Source organism: Bactrocera tryoni, unplaced genomic scaffold (assembly GCF_016617805.1).
Source record: "Bactrocera tryoni isolate S06 unplaced genomic scaffold, CSIRO_BtryS06_freeze2 scaffold_25, whole genome shotgun sequence".
Lineage (NCBI taxonomy): Eukaryota > Metazoa > Arthropoda > Insecta > Diptera > Tephritidae > Bactrocera > Bactrocera tryoni.
This window is the reverse complement of record NW_024395977.1, coordinates 27,133,521-27,144,582: the sequence shown is the minus strand read 5'-3', so window position 1 is coordinate 27,144,582 and position 11,062 is coordinate 27,133,521. Positions and strand designations below refer to the sequence as shown.

The 11,062-nt window shown below is 41.1% G+C and overlaps 1 protein-coding gene across 5 annotated transcripts in view; it reads left to right on the top strand.

Annotated features, from left to right (window-relative positions):
* The first annotated feature begins 208 nt into the window (after positions 1-208).
* Positions 209-11,062, top strand: part of LOC120780668 (inositol polyphosphate-5-phosphatase A) — a 530,962-nt gene continuing 520,108 nt past the window's right edge. For 2 of the 5 annotated variants that reach the window (XM_040112928.1, XM_040112926.1), the window contains exon 1: positions 209-331. The gene's annotated coding sequence lies outside the window, so the exon portion shown is untranslated. The remainder of the gene's footprint in view (positions 332-11,062) is intronic. The other 3 variants (XM_040112933.1, XM_040112930.1, XM_040112927.1) reach the window with 2 other exon arrangements.

The window sequence follows — 11,062 nt, the reverse complement described above, 5'->3', positions numbered from 1 at the left end:
TTTTATTCCCGAAATCCGGGGATGCTATTCTAAATCCCAGCCTAAATAATACCTTCTTCGTTACGCGCAAACCAGATGTAATATTTAAATATATTGTCATATGGATCTCAATCAGACGATATGGTATCTAATCGTTCAATATATAGCGCATTCCTCTTTGATGTCAATATATATTGAACGTGTAGCTGTCCCGAATATTATTCCATACATTAGAATCTATATTTACCAACAGTGAGCAGTCAACTCGTTTATGAGGTTATTTATTGTGTGTTTATAAAACTTTGTATACATATTTGCTTCTACACACGTATATACCTGATCTAAAAGGAAGGTAGTTTAAATCATTATTATTGTTTTGTATATTAAAGAGCGTCTTCTAAATGCCTGGACAGAAGCGATCTGTGAGTTAAGTTCTGGGCAAAAAAAGATTCCTAACCGAAAGAAGGAGTCTTAGTTCAGTTAACCAGAACTTAATTGACAAATGGTAGCTAACCAGACGTTCACTAATTCGGTTCTACATATTCGAATTTTATTAAATAATGACGGTCGGCTTTAGAATACGGCCCCAGAAGGCTGGGATTTAGAGTAGCATCCGATTTGAGGTTAAAATGGGTATGTACGGATAGAGGAGGTTTTCCAGATCAAGATAATATATATATTATATGTATATGTATACATAGTTGCTGCGGACTTATGGTTTTTGAGATATTTGCATTTAAAATTCAATTATTAAAAATGCGTGTTTCTCCGATTTATAATGCATTTTACACTTATATTTTTAACTTATATTTTTAACTTATATCCACTAACACATCACTGGTTCGTTTCTAACATTTATTTTATATTAAATAGTCCAAAAATAACTTAAACTTTTGTTAATAATTTTTGTTCACACAATAACAAAAGGATTGCATCTAACTAATAATCAGTGTTACCTTACGTGCCACTGTGATCAAATTGAAAAGTGAATTTTTAATTTATACTTCGCGTGTTTTTTGAATCGGTAATTTTTTTTTCTGTAAGTTGGTAGTACTGTTAGTGACATCTATTCATTAATATTTGATATATGCATCTTTTTGTGAGGTTCTAAAAGTCACTTCTTCGATTTTTACTATGTCTGGATTTATTGAACAAAGAAGTGGGATAATGCACCATCTCATACTGCACTGGTTATTGGTGATCATTTCGCCATATTTGCAACGAATATCGTGCCGCCACAACCACTGCCTTCGCTTGACTTACCTACGTGTAACTTCTGGCTATTCAGCAAATTCACATGTCCCCCTCGGAGGAGAAGGCTTTGATCGCCATTACGACGAAGGACTTTCATAAGTGCTATGATGACTGGAAAATTCGTTGGCATAAGTGTATTGCAGCGTAAGGGGATTACTTTTAAGGAAATGAAATGGACAAAATTTACCTTTCAATGTTATCACATTAGTACATATTTTACAGAAGAACCAAAAGAAACAAAGAAAACATACCCCAATGACAGGAAATAAATAACATATTAGTTTTCCGCATATAATTCCATTCTGCATTGGGGCCGAAGGCTGTCAACACAAAAAGGAGTTCAACCCGAAAGAAGTGACAACCCCCAGGTGTTGGTCCGACCAGGGCTATTTACTTAAAGCGCTGCCAAAGGCCGCCAATGCTGAAAGGAATTCTATGCGGAAAACTAATAATGTGTTATTTATTTCCTGTTCTTTGGGTATTATTTGTTTTTTATTTCTTATGGTTTTTCTGTAAATATGTACTTAAGGTAACACTGATTATTAGTTAGAATGCAACCCTTTTGTTATTGTGTGAATAAAAATAATTGAACAAAAGTTACATATTGAATAAAAGTTATTTTTGTTCTATTTGATATAAAATAAATGGTTAGAAACGAATTAGTGGAACGTTAGTGGATTAAAAATTGAAAATATAAGTATACAATTCTTTATAAATCGGAGAAATAGGCGTTTTAAATAGTACGTACATACCCATTTTCACACCGAAATCGGGAGATGCTATTCTAAAATTTAACATCCCAGGATTTCGGGAATAAAATGTGTATGGTCGGATGGAGGAGGTTCTCCAGATCAAGAATATATAGCCGCAGAAAACTGATAGCTTTTGAGATATTAGCGTTTAAAGTTAAAAATGATTTGTTCGATTTAAAATTCATATTAGACTTATATTTTGCACTATTATATCTACTAGCTCTTCACTAATTCGTTTGTACACATTCAATATTTAAGTTATTGTTCAATTTTTATTTACTTAACAACAATGAAAAAAAGATTAGAATATTAAAATACCGTCCCAGGATTTCGGGAATAAAATGGGTATGGTCGGATAGAGGAGATTCTCCGGATCAAGAATATATAATATAATTATAGATGAAGGAAACTTATAGTTTTCGAACTTTATTGCCTCTAATAACTTAATGAATGGATCCTCATTTTTGTTGGCCACATTTTTTGGCCAAACGTACTCGAGGATCAAATCCGCGGTAGATTATTATAGTTATCCTTCGCAAAAAATCTTCTGATAACTCGCCATTGGGATTCAATGCGCTGCATTGAATTGATGTTAGAGAGGATGTTACACCCTCTTTGACATTGCTACTTCTTCGCGTATAATTCGAGCGGCCTTTGGCCGCTCTTCAAAAAAAGGAACCCTGGTCGATCCAATATCGGGGTGATCATGGTTTTTAAATCGAACTTTTTTCGGCCTTCGGTCGCGCTTAAAAGAAATAAAAATAAAGATGATAAACATACAATCAAAATTATTTGTTTTACAACATAAAACGTGACTACACTAAAATTTGTCATAAATGTAAACACACAAATTCTTTGAAACTGTAGAAGCGCAAAATAGTTTTAAAAGCATATATTTTTTTTACCCTTTCATGTCAGAATTAAAATGGGCGGAACTAAAACATTTTTTAGGACAGATATATATTAGTCTTAACTCAAGTTCGAAGTGATGAAAATTTCAAAGTCCTTAGTGTCCTGGTTCGTTAGTTACAGGGTGTTGCCTATAGACAACATAACTTTTATAAAATTATTCTAAACAAACTAAACACTCTTCCAATAATTTACTTTTATTTTCAATAACTATATTACCTTTATTTATTTATGTTGTTCCCTTTGTTTTACAATAAAACAGCTATTTTAATCTTTTTAAACATATTTTGCGTAAAAGCCTTTTTTCACGATCTTGACAATTTCACTCTACGAAAAAGCCTACTGAATGAACCCTTGCATAGCTTACGATAGAACAATTCACTGTGAGCTTACACAATACACCAGACTACATAATGCTAAAAACCGCGTGTGAAAAAATTTATATAACGGGACTTAGAGCCATATATGTAAATGTTGCCTATAGGCAACATCTGGCATGAAAGGGTTAATAGACAATAAATGTAAAATTTAGATATATTTCAATGTGTACAATGTAATCAAAAATCACTTGACGAAAAAGAAACCCACGCAGTCGAATATTTTCTAATATTCCTATTTTGAACTGTCACCAGTTGCTCAAAATTCACTATTTGTCTTATCTGGCTTTTTTGTTACGTGACTACATTAGTTTACCGTTATTTTTAAAACCGTTAGCCGCCTTAATCCTGCATCTATAGACTGCTGTGCAGTCGATCAGCAGGTTTTCCGGTGTTTCAGGCTCCCTGTCGCAGAACCGGCAGCTAGCGCAAGAAGATAGGCCCATGTTATACAAATGTCTATTCAGCTTGCAGTCGCCGGTATAAATTACAACTTTGAACCTGCTCCTGTTGTACGCTCCAATTAGCAACTTGGCATGTCGCATGCCGTGTGTTCGTTGCCAATGCTCTTCCCTGCCCACTCCTTCTTCCTTGCGGAATAGCTTCTTTATGGTATGGGGACCCACCCCAGTAAAGGGTTCGGGTCCTACCATTGCTGCGGAGCGGGTGAGCTCATCTGCCAGTTCGTTACTGGCTATTCCTCTGTGACCTGGCACCCAGATTAGGTACACCTGGTTTCTTTCCGCAAGGCTGTTCAGCCGTTCTCTGCACTTCTGCACTAGTAGCGGTTTGATCTCGTAGGAGGAGATCGCTTTAAGTGCCGCTTGACTATCGCTGAGTATGGCGATAGTTGCGATAGAGGTTTATCTCTATGAACCGACTTATGGCAAAGACTTCTGTCTGGAAAATGTTCGGAAACCCTCCCATAGGTATAGAGAGCTTGGTGCTTGGACCCGCGATCCCTGTACCGATCCTCTCAAACATTTTCGAGCCGTCGGTGTACCACCTCAACATACAATTCCTCAGTAACAGCTCAAGTTCCACTCATCCTTGCTTCCGAAGGTGACCTTTAACTTTTTAGGGAAGTTAACTGTTTTGGTAGTGCTGTCCTTCGGGAGGAGGGCTAATGGTATATTGCTACTTATCTTTTCCATCCTCTGGGACGAGATTACCTTGCCTTTGCCAAACCCCTCTGCCGTTATTTGCAGAAGCGTGTTTTTGGCTACTTGACCGATAACCAAGTGAAGCGGGGTAGGTTCAAGTAGGACCTCCAATGCTGCCGTTGGACAGATGCGCATTGCGCCCGTCATGCAGACACAGGCTAGCCGCTGTAGCTTCGATAGTTTGATCCCTACCGAAGTCTGCGACGCTGTTGAGGCCCAGGCCACCGCCCCGTACGTGATTATCGGTCGCACTATCATGGTGTACAACCACCTAACGATCCTTGGTTTACAGCCCCAGAACTTTCCCGCTAGCCGATTGCACACCATTAATGCTTTTGTTGCTTTGACCAAGGTCAGATCTATATGCTGCTTCCACCGCAAAGTAGAATCCAGCATGAGACCGAGGTATTTGACCTTGTTGGTCGTCTCTAGCTCTCTGCCCCCAAGTGTGAGATTCCTGAGACCGGGTAGGGACCTGCGTCTCGTAAACGGGACTATGGTCGTCTTGGAGGGGTTAATGTTCAATTCAACCTCCCTACACCACCCCTTTGCCAGGTTTAGACCTCTTTGTATTAGGTCACAGAGATTGTCCTCATATTTGCCTTTGGCTATAATTACAATATCGTCCGCAAACCCTTGGCAGCGGATCCCATTGTCCGTTAGCAGTGTTAACAGGTCGTCTACGTTAAGACTCCGTAGCAGGGGTGATAACACACCCCCTGAAGGCAGCCTTGGTTGTGCTGAGACGAATTCTTTTATCTCCTGCTGTGGTCTCAGCAATTCTGGTGCGCAGTACGGCTTCTATCCATCTACGCACCGGTGTTGCTACATTCCTTTTCTCCAGTGCTCTGGCTACACTCCTATGAGTGTTATCAAAGGCACCTTCGATGTCCAAGAAAGCGCAAAGCATCACCTCCCCATTCTCCAGTTAGCTGGTACAGAGCAGTACTGGTAGATCTGCCCGCATGCTGAGTCGCATGCAGAGGTGCCTTCTTCTGCACTTTCAACCTTATTTCATGGTCTACGATCTTCTCCATGGCTTCTAGCAGGAAAGAAGTCAGACTGATTGGTCTGAAGGATTTCGCCAATGAGTAATCTTTCCTTCAAACTTTGGGTATGAAGATCACCTTCCCTGTCCTCCATATTTCAGGGATGAGGCCATTGCCCACCTGATCGAATCCGCAGTATATAGTCGTTTGGCGATTCTCCAATCCTCGCGGGATGGCCTGTGTTCGATTTCGGGTAGACCTTGGTCTTCCCGAGTAGTTTCCGGGAAGTGCGCCCGCAGAAATTCCGTAGCTCTGTCTTCTGCGCTGGTCGTAAATGTCGTCACTTCGTTTGATTGCTATTACTGCGTCAGTCGTTCCTCTAGCCAGAGCTTTATGCAGCCGAGCCGCTTCTGGTGTAGAGGTGACATTTTCGCAGAATCTCCTGAAGCTTGGCTGCTTTGCAGACCTAATCTCCTTATTATATAAGGTGAGGTAGTTTCTGTATCCTTCCCAGACCCCCGTACGTTTCGCTTTGTTAAATAGGCTCCGTACTTTCTTCCGGAGGTCTGCAAGTTTCCTTGACCACCAGGACAGTTTCGTCTGTCTGTGGGTACCTTTAGAGGGCAACTGCCATGATAAGCATTAGTAACAGACCCGTTCAGCTCAGATAGCCTACTCTCAATTCCTGGGCCTGAAACACTATTATCAGTCTGCCCCTCCCTGCTCAATTCCTCCCTTAGTATCTCCCGGAAGGTATCCCAGTTCGCCTTCCAGGGGTTGCGTCTAGGGGGGAGTTGTCTGACCTCTACCTTTAGCGTGAACCTTACAATCCTGTGGTCTGACAAGGAGGTCTGTGGTCCTGTGGTCTGACAAGGAGGGCTCCGTGAGACTCTCCATTGTGAGACCAATCCGTTCGCGGCCTCATTGCTCAAGGTGATGTCCAACACCTCTCTCCTGCTTATAGTTATGATGCCTGTATCTTCTGCAGTGCTCCACCAGCCTTTTCACCACCTCCGGGGGTGCAGTGGATGCCTCCCCTGGAAAATAGGCTGAAGCCAGGACGAAGTCCTTGCCTTCGCAGTCCCTGACTTGCACCGCCACCAGATCCTGCGTCAGGAACTCTGAAATGCAGAAGAATTCAATATTATTCCTGACCACTATGCAAGTTCTAGGTCTCTCGCTAGAGAGATCCCAGATTACCTTATTGCCCTCCGTTTTGAGGCATTTAACCTCTCCTCTATGGATCCAAGGCTCTTGGATCAGCAGGATGCCCCGTTTATCCGCCGTGAACCTGCTCGTTATGACAGCTAAAGCTGCCGCCGCGTGATGCAGGTTCACCTGGACGACTTCCGTGTTGACGGCCACTACAATAGACGTTCGAGGAGGAGCAGATTCTGATCCCCGACTTCAACCACGCTGCCATCCGGTGGGTCTCCTAGCCTCTCGAGGAGTTCCTGCGTGGAGGCTAGCTCTGCTCCCTGGCCGCAGGAACTATCATCAAGGATGTCAGGGGTCGCCGCAGGCATAGCTTGCCCAGCCCTGCTCTCGCTGGGCTGATTCGCAACCTCGTCTACCTGCATACTTTCCACCTCCGGGGCCGCCACAGGCTCTGCCTGTTTTACGATACTCCTGCTTTGTTGAGTCGCAGCCATTGTCTGCTCTCTTGCTCCCGGTGGCTGCGAGCTTATGAGGCCGCATGACAACCGTGCTGTACCTGTAGTACCGGCTGAAGCTCGCTGCTCGGACATTTTGAGGCAGTATAGCCACGCGGATGTTCCCTATATTTCTTCCCCTGGCCGTAGCCCCCGCTACCTCGGGAGTCTTCCCGTCCCGGAGGTATCGCAAGTACCTTTTCATGCTGGCACCGCTCATACCCTTCCTGTGCGGGTCATCGCTCCCGCCGGGTTTTGCTGCTGGGAGAGGGCGTTGCCCACCTCTTCTGCGCCTCGTCCTCCTTCTACGAGCACCGTCGGTCTCTGCCCGATGCGACTCCCCCGAGTCCGAACCGCTCGCAGAGGAATAACGGTAACTAAAGCATGAAATTATTGAAATATATTTTTCAATAAGTCATTACAAACACTTACAGGTTATAAAACGAAAAGGGTTTTATGGAGTTGAGTCTCTCACGTGACCAGGAAACAGTCCAGATCTCAATACAATATATGGGCAAAATGATAAAAAACGAGTCCAAAAAGTCTAAAAGAAATGGAATAAAATATTGAAGATGTATGGGATTATCTTCAACGTTTGTTGTACAAAAAATGTTATTTTGATTTTTTATGTATTCTATTGCTAAATAAAGATCATTTAAAACATAAAATATGTAAATCACTTTTTCAAAAATTACATTGTTGTCCATAACAAATTTTTAGTCTGGGGTTTGTTATGTGTGTGTATTTACATTTTTCACTAAAACATGTAAACTAAACTAGAAGTTTTTTTATATAAAAATGCATGAAACATGAACTAAATAAAATTGGTTGACTCTCAAAGAAAAATGCTTAACTTAGGATAACATGTATGTAAGTTTTGAGCTATTTAAAGCCACTTTGTAGAGTGCGTGGGTTTTTTTTCACCGAGTGTATGTTAATTGAAAAATGAGTGCAATTTGGGTTAAACATAGTAAAATAGAATGTGTTACTTTTACATATTTTTGAACTTTAAATACAAATATCTCGAAAACTATAAGTCTGAGGCGGGTATATGTGCAAACATTTTTTTAATCTTGAGGTGTTCTTCTATCTATCAGTACCATCAAATCGTCCCGCCAAAAGAATCGTAATTTTGCCCCATATTTAACTTTCTTTGAATTCCATATGGGTAAATTTTAGAATAACATCACCCGATTACGGACACGTATGTACGGATAGGGGAGGTCCTCCCGAGCAAGAAAATACATTTATATAGTTGCCTCTGACTTATGGGTTTAGAGATACATATTTGCATTTAAAGTTCAACTATTTAAAATGCATGTTTTCTCCGATTTATAATGAATTTTACACTTATATTTTTTATATTTTTAACTTTTATATCCACTAACACTTCACTAAAGCGTTTCCACCCCTTTACTTTATATTATTATAAATAGTGCAATATTTAACTTTTGTTCAATACTTTTTGATCACACAGTAACAAAAGGGTTGTACTCTAACAAGTAATCAGTGTTACCTTATATAGATATATACATACTTTAAAAATAAAGAAAACAAGGAAATAAAGACATTATCATCGAATTTAACGCATTTGGTTTGGTTTCCGAATGGCTATAATATACCTAGTAGTCAAAATTAAACAATAATGTGAGAAAATAGGCATGTACAGAATAAATAAATACATTATCGATTATTACTAACCGAAGTATGTCTTTCCACTTTCCTGGCTGATCGAGGACTAAGCTCAAACACAATATGAAGTGGCATATATGGTACATATGCACGAAGGTATTTGCATTTGCTGTGCAGATCAGCAAAGCTTACAAACAACAAGTACATATATTAGCCCAGATAACTAATTAAAGTTCGCGTCTACCTGCTTATGCGAAGAAGTGGAAGTGACAAATATACAAATTGCATAAGCAACTAAGCAGAAGCCTTAAAGTTGTAATAATGTACATAATATGAAGTTCGCAACAATTTAAAGGAAAATGAAACAATCCACTTTAAAATAAACAAAGAAATTGAATATTGCCATATTTATATATATTGTATATATGGGCAAGGGTTGCCAGCATCCCCACCCTCGTAAATCAACCTGATTCATCGATATTCAGACCGGCTAGTTTTGGGACTGCTTGTTGTTCAACTCCTGTGGAAATTCGTATGTCTGCTCGTCGTACTTCGCTATTAGTCCCAGGGTATACTTTCTCCACTCTACCGCGGCACCATTCTTCTCATGGAACGTTAGGATCGCATATAAACACCAAATCTCCCTCTTTCAGTGGCTTCCTTTGTCGCCATTCCACACGGCGGGTCAATGTAGGTAGATATTCAGTAACCCACCTCTTCCAAAAATGATCCCACAATTGACGAGCGATGCGCCACTGTTTGCGTAGCATACAACTGTTTCCCAAGTCAGCGTCTGCGATAGATGTCTGCGTCGTGTTTGCTGCTTCCAGAATGAAATCGTTAGATGCGCCATACGCTACTTTCCGAAGGGTTAAATGGTATTTGACTTACTATATTTCACTTTTTAAGCAACCGCAGTCGAACACTTCTGCGACTCGCTTTGCGCCAACGAATTTCTTCCCATTGTCGCACCCATTCTTACTGACGCACCACGCCTATTCAAAAAATTACATAAAGCAATAATACAAGATTCGGAACTCAAATCGTTGTCAGTACTTGGGACAAAGCTCTCACGGGAGGGCACGTGAAGAGCGCAACCCATCTCTTCTCAGTGCTGCGTCGAACAGTGACAGTGACTGGACAAAAGTAATCAAGGCCAGTGTGGCTTAACGGGCGTACGTAAAGTTTTTTTTTATAGTAGGGGGAAGCATCGAAAGCCGGAGTGCGGAACTTTAATCCGCTAAACCTAACCTACTCCCAACTCAGGACTCTCCCACGGGACCACCGATTAAGTATTACTTCGTGGCAGGGACAGGACATTTAAGTCTCCTCTATCGCGCGGACTGACGGAAGCCTAATTTGTTCAAAAAGTCTCAGTTTTGTCATTATGGATGCCGACGCTTCGCTAATAGCTTTCCATTTATCAGTCGACTGACACATGAGTGTCGTTAAATTATCGACTGTAAAACTACCACCGAGTGTGGTTTCAAGTTTTTCCCTTGTATTTGAAAATCTAGGGCAATAAAATAATACATGCTCAGAGTCTTCTATATGCTCTGTACACGTCGGACAGTTCGGACTAATGTCATTGTGGAATCTGAAAAGGTAGCTTCTAAAGCACCCATGTCCACTAAGTATTTGAGTCAGATAAAAGTTTAGGTCCCCATATCGTCTATCAATCCACGAGTGGATGTCCGGTATAAGTCGGTGGGTCCAACGCCCTTTGGATGAGGAATTCCACCGCTCTTGCCACATTTTAATGCTCTTGTTCCTCTCCTCTGTCTTTGCCGATACTGTTTTAGGCGCTGATAGATGATATAAACGCTCGAGTTCATCTCCCTGGATGTCAATGGGCGGCATGCTGGCTAATACTTCAGCAGCGTCAGTTGATGTAGTCCGGAAAGCACTTATTACTCCAATTGCAGAAAGCCTATGTACTGCAATTATTTGTTTAGCATACGCTTTTTTGCCTGTATCCATACTGGTGCTGCGTACAGTATTACGGAACTCATTGCTTTCGCTATTAAGAATCGCCGGCTGGAACGCACACAGCCTGTATTGGTCATCATTCTCGATAGGGCATTGTTAATTTTGTTTGCTTTACTGGCGGAATACTCCAGGTGTTCTTTGAATTTAAATTTAGAATCTAATATTACCCCCAGATAATTCAGCTTCTTCTGCGAAGTAATCTCGCACTCCCCTATGGTGAGTTTATTTGTTCCTCTACCTTTCTGGTGTTTGTAAGTAAAACTTCAGTTTTTTGCTCCGCCAGTCCCAGACTCACAGAAGAGAACCAGTGCCGCAGATCATTTACGCACTCATTGCATTTGCTTCTTAGGTCGACTAGTTGTTTTT